At 41.3% G+C, this 18,086-nt stretch overlaps 1 protein-coding gene across 2 annotated transcripts in view; it reads left to right on the top strand.

Annotated features, from left to right (window-relative positions):
• elfn2a (extracellular leucine-rich repeat and fibronectin type III domain containing 2a) overlaps positions 1 to 18,086 on the top strand; it is a 243,497-nt gene that overhangs the window by 148,265 nt on the left and 77,146 nt on the right. Inside the window, exon 1 of one of the 2 annotated variants that reach the window (XM_044189673.1) lies at positions 8,536 to 8,592. The exons of the other annotated variant lie outside the window; for it this stretch is intronic. The gene's annotated coding sequence lies outside the window, so the exon portion shown is untranslated. Of the gene's footprint in view, positions 1 to 8,535; positions 8,593 to 18,086 lie in introns of those variants that run through there. 2 annotated transcript variants of the gene reach the window in all.

Raw genomic sequence — 18,086 nt, forward strand, 5'->3', positions numbered from 1 at the left:
TCTGCTCCACCTTTTCTCGTTTCCTGTTCTCCGATTTTCCCTTCTCCCTCTTCTCCTTTCCATACTCCTCTCTTCTATTTGCCATCTTGCTCTTCATTTCCTTTTCTCTCTGTTCCTCTCCTCTCTTCTATTCTACCTTTTCTTCCCTACTTTTCCGTTCACCGTTTATGTTTTATTTATTCTCCCTTCCTCTACTCTTTCTTCCTTTTCTCCCCTCCACTTTTGTTCACTTCCTTAACCCTGTCTCCTAGAAAATAAATTGTTTTTATAATTACATTGTAGTCACAGTGAATCATCGCTGCCTGGATTATTATATGGATTATTCTGATTATTATGATTATGTACAGCAACGTCTCCTTTAGTGAATGAAACAGTACAGATATGTACCACGAAGGAGTCACAAGGAGGTGGTTGGGGTGGATGGTGGGCATACAAAGTGCAGGATTGTGACACCAGAATCCAGGGATCGCGTCCAGACTCCTGTGGTTAGGTTTAGGCAACAAAAACTCTTTGGTTAAGGTCATGGAAAGATTGTGATTTCAGTTAAATACCCCTGGTAGCTCAACTGGTAGAGCACGTTCACCATGTACAAAGCTGAGTCCTTACCGCAGCGGCTCAGGTTCAAATCCAGCCAGCGGCCCTTTGCTGCATGTCATCCCCTCCCTTTCTCCCATATTTCCTGTCTCTCTTCAGCTGTTCCTATCAAATAAAGGCAAAAAGTCAATATCATAACCATAACAAAGTGGAATAATGCTTTAGTCACTACGAGTACTTTTCTTCTTCCATTCCTTCTGAGCCGTATGTCTATTTGTTTTGGAAGGTAGTGCCGAGATTCTCAAGTTAATGCATTTAGCATTGTTTATGGACACCTCACCTTATATGATGTCCACTGCAAAGACGTTATCAGATAGAACATTATCAAACCTCTGGGTAGGAGCTGTATGTATAAGGAACATCAATTACTGCTCCTCACTTATTGCAACAGGCCTTCTATCAAAACCTGTTTCAGCATTGAAGATTACTTTAATTTGTTTTGTGCAGAGAACAGAGGACCCTGCAAAAACGCTAAAAGCTTTCCAACTTGCGATCTGCATTCCTGATGTATCTCTGCAAGTGGTTCAATGTTTGCTCTTTGTGTGACACAACCACAGCCTCTGTTTGCAACATTTCAGTCACCAGCTTGTCTGTTGCTTTTTTGACTCATACAAATACAGCACATTCACTTTATGAGGTAGATTCAACTGCACATCTGTAATTCCGCCTCTGGAGACATCTCCTTTTCCTCAGTGAAACCCCTCTGGGTACAGTACAGTACAGAGTGCAGTAACTGTTCACGAATGAAACTGACAGCATCCTGCAGATTACCGTACTGCTTTCTTCTCTTCAAGAGAGACCTCTTGATCTAAGAATTTGTTAAGTTTACTTTCACAAATTACATAACCATGCATGCCTATTGAGCAGAGCTATATCAGAAAAACTTAATGTCCAGTTCAAAGTAAAATTCAATGAGCTGATACACTGTTGCACTGGGCTGGGAGCAGCTGAGCGGAAACAGACATACGGCTCAGAAGGCAAGAAGGGGAAAAGTATTGCGAGGTAACGCAAAAGTATTGCAAGAGAACCCAAAATTTAATGCGAGAGAACGCAAAACATATTGCGAGGGAACGCAAAAGTAGTCCTCAAAAAAGTCTCCCTGTGAGCTTTAGGGGGCTCTGTACATTTTACTGTGCACTGAAAACATTTTTTACAACATTTTTGCGACTTACCAGGTACGTTAATTAACAACTCTTCCTCATTATGTTAATAGAAAACGTAATTGGGTTGGCATTACCTTTCCCTTAAAACGTATTTGCTGTTGCAAATCAGGTGTATATAAATGTAATTTCTAGGAGACAGGGCTGCTTCCCCAAACATCCCCCTCTTTTCCTTCTCCCCTTCTTCTCACCATCTCTTCCCTTGACCCTCCTCTCCTCTTTGGTCTTCTTTCTCCTTTTTTCTTTTCTCTTTGTTTCATTTCTCCCTACATTTCTCTTTCTACTCTTCTATTGTTTATACATCTCTCCCTTCCTTTCCTCCCCTTCTTTTCTTTTGCCTCCTTTTTCTCTTCATGCACTTCCTTTTCCTCTCTTCTCTTCTGCACTGTTTTCTGCTCTTTTCTCACTACTCCTGCTATCCATTCTCATCTCCTCTTGTCCCCTGTATTCTTTTCCTTTCTTCTTTTGGCCTCCACCCTTCCCTCCTCCTGTATTCTCTTCTTCCATCTGTTCAAACCCCTGCTCTGATCATTTTGCATGACAGCTTCTCTCTCCCTCACTCTTGATAGTGTTGCTCTTTTAAAGCCCACCCGTTCATTATTTTATCTGTAGGGACACGCCATGTCCATCACTCTGCCATCTATTTGTCCATTCTCTTTCTCTGCTTTTTTCTCCCTGTGCTCTCACATCTGAACTGCACATAACCTCTCGTGTTCACACCTTGTTCCCTCCTTGTCCTTCCTTGTGTGACCATCGTTTCTTCATCCTCTTTTTTCTCCTTTCTTTACCTCCTCCCTTCCTCCCTCTCTCATCTGTCAAGTGATTAATACCTTATTTTGAAACAGAGCTGGTCATGTTGTAAAAAGATTGAACCTCCAGGATGGTGGCCATTCCTTTATCCGTTATCAATGTTTGACGTCATTGGACAGATTCTCCTTTCTATTACCCAGACGCTAGAGAGATTGCCCACAGTGGAATACAGTTATGTGCTGACTGCAGTAATCCAGCAGGGGAAAAGATCTTAATATGGTTACGGCAGCTGTCAACTCTCATTCAGGTTCGGGGACAATGAGCCAATCATTGTTTGGTGAATTCAGCTGTCGTTGCAGTTTGTTCACATTACTGCAGCCCTGGGCTTTTAATGCACACAAGTACTCTTCTACGTCTGGGTTTGATGGAAAGATGATGTGGCAAAGCCTTTGAAAAGCAAAGGCTTAAAAAATGTTAAAGCTTAAAGTTTTTTTTTAAAACAATGTTACCCCACTCAGATTTGACTAGTAATTGTCTTGAATTTTTATTTTGCTTTGTTTAGTTCTACTTGCTAAACCGCACAATATACACCATGCTACTTCAGGTTTGGTTTGTTAAAAGAATAGTTTTCCCACATTTTGGGAAACTTATTACGGAGAGCTAGATAAGAAGATTGATACAACTCTGTAAATATCTGTTAAATATGAAGTTACAGCCAGGAGACAGTTATTTTAGCTTAGCATAAAGACTGGAATCAGGGAGAAACAGCCAGCCTCACATTGTCTAAAGGTACAATAATCAGCATCTCTTAAGCTCATTAATTGATCCATTGTATCTTTCATGTTTCATTTGCATGAAAAGAGTGTAAAACAACAGGTTGTGGTTTTCGCAATGACTCAGTGCTAAGTCTCCTTAACTCATGGCAGATATGTTGGATTTTTTTGTCTCGGTTGTAAATATGGTTACACTTGCTAATGATCAGGCAAGTATAGGGTTAACACACACTTTATGGTAATACTGAGATTACCCTGTTGACTTGCGAAGACCTGTCACAGAAACTTGTATGATTCGCATGCATTTCAGTGCATCATGCATCAGTATGGTGACCTGTGTGGGGCTGAATCTCAATACTTGGCCCAGGCCTGAAATATCAACCTGAGCCCCTCACCTAAAAAAAATCCAGCCTGAACCTTGCCCAAAGCCCACAGCATACACATGAATATTGACCCAAACTCGGAAGAATTTGTCAAATTCAGGGTCAGCCTGAGTTACAGTCCTGTAATCCAATGTGTGTATGGGCACATGTTCTTGGGCCAAATACTTTTCAGAGATGATGTTATGATATAGGTTTTAATCCATCAATAACTCCTGGAGAATGTCACATTCTTTGATCAAATTTATGTCCAAAGTTTTTGTCACGGGGGACTTTAAGATAGGTCACCTTGTGGCCATCCATCATGACGTGATTGATGCATCTGTGTTCTTCTGTCCCTCACCGGGAATCGCCTTTCACTTCTGAGGTGTGTTTTAAAGGAGCCTTTTGTGCATATTATACAGCTCTCCCTCAGGTCATTGTCAGTTAAGACAGTGTTGCTGATGAACAACTGAACATGGAGGTAAGAGCCAAAGTTTGAAAATGCAGAATCAAACCCAAATTAAATTGAAAATATACACTAAGTGCATGCATGAAGGTAAAACTTCAAGATGAGATGTTATTTATACAGGGGGTATAGATGTGCAATGTGGATATGTAGATAAATAAGCATATAGGATATAAGAGAAAATGTTGATTAGACTACAGGTATAAACAGTGTAAATAACAATAAAAAGTACAGATGGTGCAGTGTGAATGTACAGATGTTGAATGTACATACAGATGGTACATGGGTAATAGCCCTTTGTAAGTACATTTAAAGGGTACAGCAGTGTAATACCAGTCCAATGTTGTTAAAGAGCAAAATACTGGAAGCCTCAATGTTAATAATCCTTATGGCCTGAGGCTCCTCCCGAGCCTCTCAGTACTGGGCCTTATGACTTTGTCCATATGACTTATGACAGTCATTTGCAGTTGGCTGTTGCTGGGGTGCTTAAATAACTCTCTTGGTTCTGCACTGCCTGGTGTAGACCTCCTGCAGGTTGGGTAATGTGCCTCTGGTGATGCATTTGGCTCTAAATAATGCAAATGTAAAAGGTACTTTGAAAGGGATCACAATCTTGAATAGCCTAAGATGTCTGAGATGATTGATAGCTCAGTGTGCCTCCTTCAGCAAGGTGTTGGTTTATAAGGTCCAGGTCAGGTCCTGAATGATGTGGCACCTGAAGGCATCTGAAGTAGCTTACACTCTCCTCAAAGACCCCATCGAGCCTTTGGGGGTTGTGTCTCTTTTGCTTTCTTGTGGAATATATTTGTTTTGCTGGTGTTAACAATGATGTTGCTAGCCTGGCATCCTTATATAAGGTTGTGACTTGGCATTGCAAAATCATCAGGCTTCACCCCAATCGGTAAAGAATCTTACCCATCACTATATATGAGCTTACATCTTTATGATTGCTTAAAACATTGTGTTAAGATTTGTACACACTCCACACCACTAGATAACCATTGATTTGGATTTTCCCTGTAATTTTCAGGATGGAGGAATCTGCTGTAAATCAGACCAAAAATACTCTAGTGTGCCAGACATAAGAGAATACTTCAGTTCTTTGGTATACAGATAATATGAGAATACCTTGTGCACACATGGACAAACACATAATTACTCACACAGAGACTTACAGGTGAACATGTACAGCAGGTATATAATGAACACTGTTTGGCCAGAGGCTACTCAATTAAAAAAAAGTTCTCCCTTTGTGTTCCTGCACTATTGGATCTTTCTTAGTATCTAATGGGGTCTGTTTCACTTTGCACCTCAGGCTGCTTGTTAGAGTTAAGAGAATCTGTATCCATCAACTCGTACAACTCGTACGTGCCCTTCTTTGGATTATCTCTGCTCCCTATCTTCTTCTGTCCCTCTCAGTTATCTCGCTCCACTGGTTAAGCCTTGATCATTGTGGTGAATAAATTGCACCTCTCTCTGAGCCTAAAACAATGTTTAATAGCCTTGAATTGCTGCTGCTCATGTAGAAAACAATGCAGTGCTGCCTATCGTTTTTGCTAACAACGCATGGCTTAAAGACGTTAAAGCGCTTCAGTGGGTGAGGACTAGGCAGAAATCACAGGGGATCGTTTAACATGCCTAAGCAAATAACAGCGCGAGTCTCACCGATTTCCTTTGCTCCAATGGAGTTACAAATCTGATCTGAGAAAACTTTTACACAGATGAAGGGAGAGCTTGGAGCATACTGTCTTGTCTAGCTGGGGAAAGGGTGCACCTGTTGCTCCACATTACCTGCTACTATTGAATTACCTTTCAGGGACTTTTCCTGGACAGAATCGCTTTGTGTTTGAGAAAGAGATCAAAAACTGTGTGTGTGTTTGTTTGAGTGTGAGATTAAAATAAATCTTAATAATCCCAGTGGAGAAAATAAAGTTTCAGGATGTGACTGTGAGACATTGAGAAAAGACACATCTTGACACATACATTTTACCAATTTTTTACATGGTGTTCTAGTTTTTCTGCAGCAATCACAGTATATTTAAAAAAATTTGATACTAATATATTAAGGTAAATATTTGACACGTGGCATAAATGAAAGATTCAACAGGCACAAACTGAAGTATTAAAAATGTTTGGAAAATAGGAGCAGTGAAATTAGTAGAACTTACTGACACTGTACATTGATGCTATTCCAGTGACTGCTGGGAACACTACCCAATTAGCAGGGCCATAATCACCTATTTAACATGGGGGGGGGACGGAAGATTAAACTGATCATAGACTTAAAATGATAAATCTAAATAAATCACATAACTCACCTCCTCAAAGTTACCTGTGCCTGCCGCTTTCTCCAGCTTCCTTTACTCCTTCTGTCTCCCTCTCTGAGTTAACATGAGATTATTTGGTAAACTATTGCATGCTGTTCATATCTGTACATATTTGAACAGCATGGGTCTACATAATTACATGACGGATAGCTGTAGGTGAATGTAGGCTGTCGCCTTCTGAAGCATTAATTTGATCCTTTCTTATTTACCTCCATGCCTCTTCTGCTGCCATCTATCTCTTCTCATTCTCTAGTTAAAGCAAAGTGAGCATGCCATAAGGAGCAGCATTTGGTTAATATAAGAAACTTCCAAAGAAATACAGCTATGAAACCAGCTGCTAATTTTCACTTTTTCAGCTCACTCTCTTTTGTGGTTTCCAAAGAAAAGCCTGTAACGCTGTTCCATTTTATGTTTATTGTTACGACGTCAAACACAGGTCAAACGGAGTGTGAATATTGGGGGTTGTGGCTGGACTGCATAATAGTTTTGTGTATAATAGCCAGTGTGTACCTGTATCAGAACGTTTCAAATGCATTTTCCGTTTTGTTTTCCTGAATCAAGAAGTTACCTCATATACTCATACATTCCTACATAAATTTACCTTTAATGAAAAGGGGCCCTTCTGTTTCATTCACCACTTTCTCTCCATTTTTGTTCCACTTGTTATTATTTTTGTTTGGGACATCCGCCGTGTCTGTAATCAGAATCAGTAATTCACATGTGAAATTGTCTGAAAAGTCTTTTCCTCGTAGCCATATTATAACAGTTACAGCAAAGTTACAAAGTACCAGCCCTCTTTTCCAAGCTATTGGCTGATTGTGCAGGTAATGTTGATGCTGATAACAGGTTTTGCTTCTCCTGTGCACAATCAGACAGATTGGTGGCAGTGATGGAGGGCGGTCCTAGGAAATGACATATACAGCTTAAGGTACCCTGAGAGATGAATTGACCCAAACCTCATCAACACACATTGATTAGTGAGAGGAAATGCATTGATTAGGAGAGATGTGTGATGGCATACACACATGAACAACCTTGGACCCACGAATAAGGACAAATCTCCACACACACAGCCCATAAAGACACTAACATGCATAAATACACCACATGCAAACAATCCAAGCATGCACCCACTCCCACATAAATAGCATACACACACTATTCAGTCAGATGTCAGGTAAATCTGAGCTGTCAGTGATAATGGGTAAGCCAATAGTTTTTATCAATACTTGTTCCCTCTGGGAAAATCATTAAACCAAAACAACCACCTCTACTTAGCCATTATTTCCCCTGAGGATGAAAAAGTGGCAATGCATGCCTAGACGGGAACACACTTGACTTATGGCATATGTAGCATTTAGGTTAGAGAGACCATTATTGGTTGGTCGCAACTTTGACCACCGCAACAGCAAATGGTTTACCACTCTTTTTAAGTGTCCTTGAGCACAAAGGCAGACTTGACCTGCTACCACAGAAGCAATAAGAGATTTTTAATGCAGGCGTGTTTGCAAAAGAGCACTACAAAGTCATTGGTTGATGTGTGATACCTTTTTGGGGAGTGTGAGATTTTACATGTAAAAGCACAAAATATTATTAACCTGCTGGTTACAGAGACCGTCCAATACCTGAAAGTACCTATTGTTGGACCCAACCAAACCAATGTGAGCACAATTCCATACTTCCTTTAGCGAGGTGCTAATTCACCCCACAAATCATCACTTATTCAGTTACTAAAGTGCTAAAGACTCAAATTTGTTTAAACTAATCAGCTGTTCAAGATGGTATCGCTTGCAGAATAGGTAAATTTATCACATGTAAATGTATTAAGTCAGTTCAAAAAACACCATATTTTTTGCTCACACTGCATAGTGTTGCAGCACCTCCCCTGTGTCTTGAAAGCTCCATTTTAGCTACCAAGTGAGGCATCTCAATCCATTCAATCTTTGTTGGGAGTTGCACAGGTGCAGTGCCTAGGTAAGGACTACTAGCCAATCAGAAGCAGATTCAGGAGGGTCCTGACAAGCAAGGTAGTGTGATCCAAAACAAAGCCGCTTCAGCGAGTAACTATGGCTTCAGTTCTGCTGTTATGGTTCAGCCGTACATGTTCCAACAACCCGAACCAGCTTCACAACCTAGACTGGAGCAAGACATTTTAGAGTGGTAAGTAATTAATTTGTAACTAATTTATTTTTCATACATAACGTTTTAACTGTGCAGTGTCTCTACATCACACTAACAACTTTATGTCCATTGACTGCCTGGAGGGTATCTAATGTTCTTTTAATTTCATATTTAGGTGTACTTGTGGAAACTGCTCAATTTGTGCATTACGACGCGTGTTACATAGTGATGTAGATACGTTATGGAAATAAAGGCTGGACAACAATCGAGCTGTTTTTGGGCAGTTCAGGAGCAGTGTTTTCTGTGGGAGAGGGTAACTCCCTTTGGGGTAGACTTTGGGCTTTTTCACTTTGCTAACCTATTACATGCACAAAAAAGATAAATAGCACAATAAAGCAAAGGGAAAAAGCCAAAAAGCATAATATGACCACTTTAAAAACCTTGGCTGCAGTCTGGAAAATTTATCACACTCAGTGTCAACAGAAACTGCAAAGTTGTTCCTCGTGCTGCAATAGAGGTCTGCATGGGCATGAAACTAAGAACAGAACCCATGTCTTTGAGACCAGACCCAACTGATCCTGACTCATGCTGCCAAATTTCAGATGTGAACTCGAACCAAGACAACATTAGTCCTTTTTAAAATAGAAATGGATATTCTTACTTTGGACACAAAGCAATCTTTTACAAAACATTAGCATAAGGTCCACTAGCACAAAACAAAAGTGTCTTAAAAACGCTAATAATCCATTCCTGTTACATGTTTACTGTCGATAACAATGAATTATTTGGGATTTTAAGAAACTCCCCTTTAGCAAGATTTTTTGTTTTATTTCATTTATTACTGACTGTTAGCTTACCAGGGTAAGACAATGGTCTCTGCCTCAGCCAGCAAGAGAAAGAGATACAAAGACAGAGGCAGAGACAGATGGAGGAATTTCTACATACGTCTCATTTGAATACACCCAAACTCGACCCGAATGCCCTAAGTTGCACACAACAAATCAGCCCAGACTTAAATCTATTCTTTGTTAGGACTGTTCAGGTTCCCGTTGCAACTGTAAAATTACATTGCAGTATAAACCTTGTCAACAATATCATGAATAAGAAAGTTAGCTTTCTTTCAAAGAGAATCTTTCATACACTAAAAGCCTGTGCAAAACTTGCCTGATTGCTTGTTTTGAATGGAGCTTTTTGGTTGTCTGACCCTTTTACACTGAGCTGAAAGCTGCCAGTATATGTGACAAAAGGAGGATTTAGGCATATTAACACAGTCACAGATGAATATAATATCTGTCAAATATTAATGATATTTTAATATATATATAATACACAAATCTATAAATTATGGTGTAATAATGCTGTTTTTTTTGGTCTAGTGTTTTGCAGTTCTTAGGACCGATCCTCTTAAAACACAATGATAAATGGACAGTTTGGCCCCAGTTCAGCTAAATTGTGCTTAGTGCCTTAAACATAAATAAATCATTATTTTCATTTTTGAGTTTAAGTATTGGAAAACTTTTGGGAGCTTAAAAGGAAACTTAAGATCTATCTCTGTTTAGAATCCCTAACACTGGAAGTTGCAGGTCTCATGCCAGCTAGAAAATATTGATTCTGAAGAGTAAATATTTACTATTTATGTTACTGTTTATGTGACTGAGTTTCCTTGCATTCTGTTTTCGTGTTTGGCTTGCCAATCCTCATTTCTATGTAAGTGCATGAATTCATATCCATGCAGTGTACCATCCGGCCTCCAACCTGTGCCTATGTGACCAGCTTTGACAAAAACAGAGCAAAACATAAAATATGTACATGCATTTCATTAACGTGCCTCTCAAACACGTACCATGATTTGATAGAGGTTACAGGAGCTGCTTGGAGAAAGGACAGTGTGTGTGTAAATGTCATTACTTAGCTGGTACTTCTGCCTATTGTGCTCACTGAGGATGAGTACTCCTTGCAGCACGAAGAGGAGAGGTGGGTGGCGTGTATCAGCCTGTTTGATGGACAACAAAATGAATAGAGTGGAGGATGTGATGAAGAGAGAGAGAGGGAGAAGTGAGTGGTTATTCAATGAGGAACCCACACACACACGTTCACAGACGAGAAGGAGAAACTGAAGTTTTTGGTGGGAAGAAAAATCAATAAACAGGGCAATGAAAAATGAAGTAGCTTCCCAGAAAATCCTATTTCTTCTTTTTGTTCCTCAGACAATAGTTCTTTTCTTGGATGATGAAATTGCATTTTGAGCAAATTTGAAACAAAGCTATGCCTTGCACTAGAAATGTATCATTAATATGTTGGATAGTGATCACTCAATGTCTGACAGGACTGACAGAACAGAAGAGAGCCTTATAAACACCAATAGGTAACATATGTCCTTGAGCAAGGTGCTGAACCCTACCTTTTTCTGATGATAAACTACAATAGATATCTGTCCGAAAAAGTCTTAAAATGTAAAACTACCTCTCAAGAAAACTGCTGAGTCACATTACACATAAATTGCTCTGTAAAATGAAAATAAACTTCACACAATGTTTTTTTTAAGCTCCTGTCAGTCTTAGTGCAACAGACTAAAATGCGTGGAGAAGTTATTTGTCTGGGTTCATCGACTAAATCCAAATTGAGACAGACAGTAGTTATTTAAATACTTTAGACACAAACTAGATTTGTGGAACCAATTAAGTACCAAAATTTGTGTCAGAGAAAAATATTTTGATATCATGATGCAACTGAAAAACCTAATCCTCCCTATAACATGGGAGGAGAAAAAAGTTTCACTTGCATTCATTCTAGTCAAAGCTTTTTTCATCAGGACATTGGGAAAGAACCAATCGTGCAAACAGATTTGTTCTTCATGATCTTATTGGCACACTTTGGCATGGCAAATTCTATAGTTCACTTCAACATCTGCCTCAGGTCTTTATGCAAGTCGCTGTCCAGATGAACATCCTCCGTTGCATCCAACACTCTAACACTAACCATCTCCATGACTTTCACATCTCCTTGATCGCTTTCCAAGTCATGGACTGCTTCTCTTTTTTTAGCATAAAAAAACTTAACAGAGGTTTAGGATAACAATAAGAAAATGTTCTTGTATGAGGCCCGATGAGTTGTTGACCTTTTGCTTTTAACCTTTGACCCCTTTGCATTGGATAAATGTACTAAAATGATGCGGTTCAGAATGTTATGGTGTATATTAGCCTAGATTAATTAATTCATTAATTCATTCTCTCTTTCTTTCTTTTTTTCTGTGTCATCTTATATGATTCAAGTTGGCAGTTCAAGTCAGAATTTGACAGATACAAAATCTGTAGGATCTTACACTACCAGGTATTTTTTCTAAATGCAGCCATTCACAGCAGTTTCCTGTACTGTCGTCGGGTCACAGAGAGGAGGAAAATATTTATATCACAACTTTCAGCATGACTTGTTTGTGCTGTCTCTACAAGCCTTGTTTATCCTGGAAAGTACAGTGATGCAGGTACTCACTGAGAAATGTGCCTCAGTTTTGACACCACTTTTTCCGGAAGAGGGCCAAGTCGCGTATGGTAGTTCTTAACTTGTGTGCTTATCTGTCTGCCTGAGTTGTGTACTCAGAGCTCAGGCACTTCTTCTTTACTTCATGTTTTATCCCACAGTCATAGTAGGATGGATGGGGATAAATTTGTGATATATACGCACCCATGAACTTACACTCACACAGTCTGCCTGCTCACACAGTCTGTCACATGTACACATACATGCACACACAGATCAGGATTTAATGCGCTCTGACATTGGTGCCGGCATAAATCATAAATTTGGAGAGCTATTATCTGGCCTAGCGGTCTGACCCCATGTCAAGATGGCTGTTTGGTAATGTGTGGGTGAACAGACACAAATGAGACTGAACAGAGTGCAATTTAACAAGGCAGCACAAAACCAAAACAAACAGTTTTTGTCAGTTCATTATTCGCAAGGGTAAGGAGGCCGGCCCCCAAAACTTCATCAGTGATGCCTGTCTAATGTTAAAGATACAGAGTCAGAGAGAAGCTGCTCTGGAAGTGGACAGCCGCCGTCGTAATGACTTCTCCAGTGTCCTCCCCTAAAGAAGTCAGCTGTCAGATTGTGGTGAGAGACGGGTGGTGGAAAGTTGCTGCAATATACTGAAGTGCGTCTTGTTTTTATGAAATGTGTCACATAGTGAAAAGATCAGCGACAGAAGCTCCACCTGAAAATGTTAAGAGAGATTTCATCTGCTAAATATTAGCACAAGACAGATGACAAGGTTAAGCAATTTCGCATACAGTAATTATTCTGATCTTATTTTTATCCATTGTTCCTTCATTTTCGTAACATACATTATTTGTCTTATAAGTATGGATTAAAGGTTTTGTAACAGTTATGTTCTATGTGCAGCTGCTTGCTTGGTCAGGATGATCCTGAGAAAGAGATCGTAAATCTTACGTTCTCATTATGTTGTTATTATCATTTTGCTATTCTCCATGACTTGGAGTGCTCCTTGTTGTATTTCCTGCCAGGTAAGCTAATTGCACTTGAATTACCATTTTGTACCCCAGGTGTAACATTATGCTTGATTAGTCTCCAGATTAAGTCCCAAGACTGCTGCTATAGATCATGGTTCACTTTCTTCATACATGCTTCATCTACCAAGGGTAGATGAAGATCCAGGGAGGTTATCAACTTAAGATAGATCAGATGCTGATTTGGGAGATGGGAACAAATTGGAAGCACAAACGTGAATTGGATGCAGAATGCTGGATTGACCAAACTGCACAACAATCTTCTGCACAATGCCAGTTTAAACAGCTGACAAAAAGCTGTGTTTCTTGGTAACAGAAGGTCAAGCAGACACCTCAAAACTGTACCCAAAATAACACCACTGACCCAAGTGGAGGAGTTCATGTATCTTGGGGTCTTCTCCACAAGTGAGGGTAAGATGGAGCATTAGATCCATCCATCCATCCATCCATCTTCTTCCGCTTATCCGGGGCCGGGTCGCGGGGGCAGCAGTCTAAGCAGGGACTCCCAGACTTCCTTCGCCCCAGACACTTCCTCCAGCTCCTCCGGGGGGATCCCGAGGCGTTCCCAGGCCAGCCGAGAGACATAGTCCCTCCAGCGTGTCCTGGGTCTTCCCTGGGGCCGCCTCCCGGTGGGACATGCCCAGAACACCTCCCGAGGGAGGCGTCCAGGAGGCATCCGGATCAGATGCCCTAGCCACCTCAGCTGGCTCCTCTCGACGTGGAGGAGCAGCGGCTCTACTCCGAGCTCCCCGTGTGACTGAGCTCCTCACCCTATCTCTAAGGGAGCGCCCAGCCACTCGGCGGAGGAAGCCCATTTCGGCCGCTTGTATCCGCGATCTTGTCCTTTCGGTCACTACCCAAAGCTCATGACCATAGGTGAGGGCAGGAGCGTAGATTGACCGGTAAATCGAGAGCTTTGTCTTTCGACTCAGCTCCTTCTTTACCACAACGGTCCGATACAGCGCCCGCATCACTGCAGGCGCTGCACCGATCCGCCTGTCAATCTCACGCTCCATCCGTCCCTCACTCGTGAACAAGACCCCGAGATACTTAAACTCCTCCACTTGGGGCAAGGACTCCCCACCCACGCGAAGAGAGCAAACCACCTTTTTCCGGTCAAGAACCATGGCCTCAGATTTGGAAGAGCTGATTCTCATCCCAGCTGCTTCACACTCGGCTGCAAACCGTCCCAGTGCATGCTGCAGGTCCTGGTTTGAAGAAGCCATCAGAACGACATCATCTGCAAACAGCAGAGATGAGATCCTGTGGTTCCCAAACCGGACACCCTCCCGCCCCTGACTGCGCCTAGAAATTCTGTCCATATAAATTATGAACAGAACCGGTGACAAAGGGCAGCCCTGGCGGAGTCCAACATGCACCGGGAACAGGTCTGACTTACTGCCGGCAATGCGAACACAGCTCCTGCTCGGTTATACAGGGACCGGACAGCCCTTAGCAAAGGGCCCCGGACCCCATACTCCCAGAGCACTCCCCACAAAGCGCCCGGGGCACACGGTCGAATGCCTTCTCCAGATCCACAAAGCACATGTGGACTGGTTGGGCAAACTCCCATGAACCCTCGAGCACCCGATGGAGAGTATAGAGCTGGTCCAGTGTTCCACGACCGGGACGAAAACCACTCTGCTCCTCCTGAATCCGAGGTTCGACTATCGGACGAATTCTCCTCTCCAGTACCCTGGAATAGACCTTACCGGGGAGGCTGAGAAGTGTGATCCCTCTGTGATTGGAACACACCCTCCGGTCCCCCTTCTTATACAGAGGGACCACCACCCCGGTCTGCCAGTCCAGAGGCACTGTCCCAGACCGCCACGCGATGTTGCAGAGACGTGTCGCATTAGATCAATGGTCAAATTGGTGCTGAATCAGCTGTAATGCAAGCGTTGTACCAGACTGTCATGGTGAAGAGAGAGCTGAGCCTGATGGTGAAAATCTCAATTTACTGGTGGATCTACCCGACCCTCACCTATGCTTTGGGTAATGACCAAAAGAATGAGATAACAAATTTAGTTAGTTTAGTTTAGTTTGGGCCCAGCCTTAGAGATAGGAGGAGGAGCTCAGACATCCGGAGGGAACAGCGTAAAACCGCTGTTTCTTTACAGTATAAGGAGTCAGTTGAGGTTGTTCGGGCATCTGATTCGGATGCCTCCTGGATAACTCCCTGTGGAGGTACCATATTCCCGGCACGTTAACTTGGAGGAGAACGTGGGGCAGAACCAGGATGTGTAGGAAGAATTAAATCTCCCATGCGGGAAAATGGATGGATTGATGTTCCCTTCCAGAAACATAGTGCATCACAACCAAAAGTAGAGAAAAGTGGCGGTCCACTGCCTTGCTAAAAAGCAATTCTTACTAAGTTTACACTGAGCATATTTTTCCAGTCAAACCTCTTTTATTTCAACACCACCCCTCTATCTTTTGGGCTGCCTTTAACACAAAACGTATAGAATGTGACCCAGACTTGTCACTACTGATGGACAATGGCAATATAATTAATCTGGAATCATCTAAATCCTGCCAAATGTGTTGAATTTGCTGCAGAGAGCCAGACCCTATAGATACCCACTGTTTCTCAGTGTAAATTAAATGTCTAACATGCAAATGCTGCTGCAGACTCTATCCTCCCACCCTCTAATTAGGCTGTAATTATGAAATGTAGTGGCTGTAATTGAAAGTGTCAACTATGTTTTCTGATATGAATACAGTCCCTATTCCAAACTTAATGAGTGGCACTCTTTTTGAGCCTTTCTTGAATGTGATGACTGGAAATACCCCAAATGCGTGTTGATGGCACTGCTAAAAGCACACAGCTGATAGGCCTGACCTTTGGATTGGTGGATGTGAGCAAAAACAAATACACACACGCAGCATCTTAGTGTATGAGTACACTCATACATCTAGACTGTCAGAAGATGATTTATAGCCTGGGGCTGCCTGCTATAAAATATGTAGCAAATTTGACTGAAAGCAATGTGTTGGCCCAGCACCCAAACACCAGTTTTGTGAGGAGCGGAGCACGGTGCAATGAGGAGTGAAAGCTCATAAGAAGGTGCAATACTGGAGAGTTTTTTTCTTAGTGAAAGACAGAATGATAGAAAGACTGGAAATATGACAGCTCATAAAAAAAGGAAAAAAAAAAGAATTTTGCATATTTTGTTTACTGCTCTGTTTAATCTCTTCCCTACTTTCACAAGCAAAGTCCTCTTCTATCTATTTAGTGTTGGCCACTGAGCAGCTCAATCACTTTGGAGTGTGAATGCCTTGCTCAAAGGCATCACAACCATTTTGGGTAGAGTTTTACGTGTTCCACAAGTCCTCATACTCTAATAAAAAAAAAAAGAAAAGACGATGGGTCAGTGCCTTTGATCAAAAAAACGATCATAACTCACAATCATTTTCTGATGTCCTAGGCACAATCAGTTCACTATTTGAACCCTAACATATGATATATGACATAATATCCATTTTATTCATAAAATCAACACATAAAAGTTAAACAGGAGTTCTCATAAAAAGGGAGAGGAGTGAGTAGGAGTGGTGAAGACAGAATATTAGGACAATGTGGATCTAAATAACAGGGTGACGTGAGGAGAGAGGAAACTTACAAGAGGAGAAAACGAGTTAATGGACAGGGTGTGTATGGGTTGACATTACACCTGGTCCTGCATGTTGCAGTGCAGCAAGAGCTTGATGGAGAGGAGGGAAGGAAGGAGTAAAAAAAGAGAGGAAGGATGGTAATTGAGCTGAAAAACAAAAGAGAAACAAAATGCCAGAGGCTGTGGAGTTTAATGTCCTCTGTAAACGCAAAGGAGGTACAGTCTGGTACAAGAAGACGGGAGCAGAGGTAGGTCAAAAAAAGGTGTGGAGAAAAACAGAGCAGTGACAAAAGGAGAGAAGAGGCAGAGGGCTTTGATAGACTTTTAGTGCTGAGAGGAGACTCTTGTCAGAGAGGAGGTGAGAGGGACAGACTGTATGGGCTATTTGTTGCTGAGACAGAGTGAGAGGGCTCCATTTACCTGTCAAACACACATACATACTTACACTTAAGTGTGTGTCTGAGTCTGTGAACCTCAATGCGAGTCCAGACACTCTTGCAGTCTTCGCTCCATAATCCACTCCAGGAGTATGGCTAACATGGATGCATTTGCAAATTTTTTTTAGAGTGTGTTTTTTTTTTTTAAAGTTTAAAAGTTTAAAAATTGCTAGTCAGCTACGAAAAAACAAAACAAAACTCATGACCAATACCAATAATTACCAGTTACCATAATATTTATCAAGTTCAAGAGTAACAAGAATGTAACCCTACTTTCACAAAAGAAAATTGGGGAACTCAGGCCTGTTTCACAAAGTGATTTGTGAGCACTGCTTGGGCCAAGTGCAGATTATGTATATTATTACATATTAGTCTCCACTATTATTATGTAATTAGTGGCTTTGTGTGCGTTCGCTGCCTCCCTCCTTTCCCGTCTCATTTCCCACTGAATTCTCATTCTACCCTGTTCTTCTCCCATCTCAGAGAATATACTTATTCAAGATGCTCCAACAACAAGTGCATCTTGATTTTAGCTACAAGAAAATCAAACACGTTTGAAACCCTTGTAGCACTGGGGGCGGTTCATGACTACGTGTAGACACATCTCTGAACCACCTGAGACCCATTTAGGGTTCAACATTAAGGTTTTAATCTACTTGCCCGAAAACGAGTTTTACTTGCCCCTATACAAATTGTTTTATTTATTAGCAGTTATCAAATAACAACAAAAACTAAAGTTCATTGTCATGTTTAATCTTTATAAAAAAAGTAAATTAATTAGAACAAGGACAGTGTGTCATAGATACAAAGCACCAAACATTATTGCATATTGAAAATGGTATAATAATCCCCCCTCCTTCTCCCCAGAGATGGACTCCTTAACTGTGAGTGAGTGATAAATTATCTAAATAAACTTTGTCTTTACCCAACGCCATTTTCTCGTGAGTTGGGATTGGTAT

This window comes from Siniperca chuatsi, linkage group LG3 (genome assembly GCF_020085105.1).
Source record: "Siniperca chuatsi isolate FFG_IHB_CAS linkage group LG3, ASM2008510v1, whole genome shotgun sequence".
Lineage (NCBI taxonomy): Eukaryota > Metazoa > Chordata > Actinopteri > Centrarchiformes > Sinipercidae > Siniperca > Siniperca chuatsi.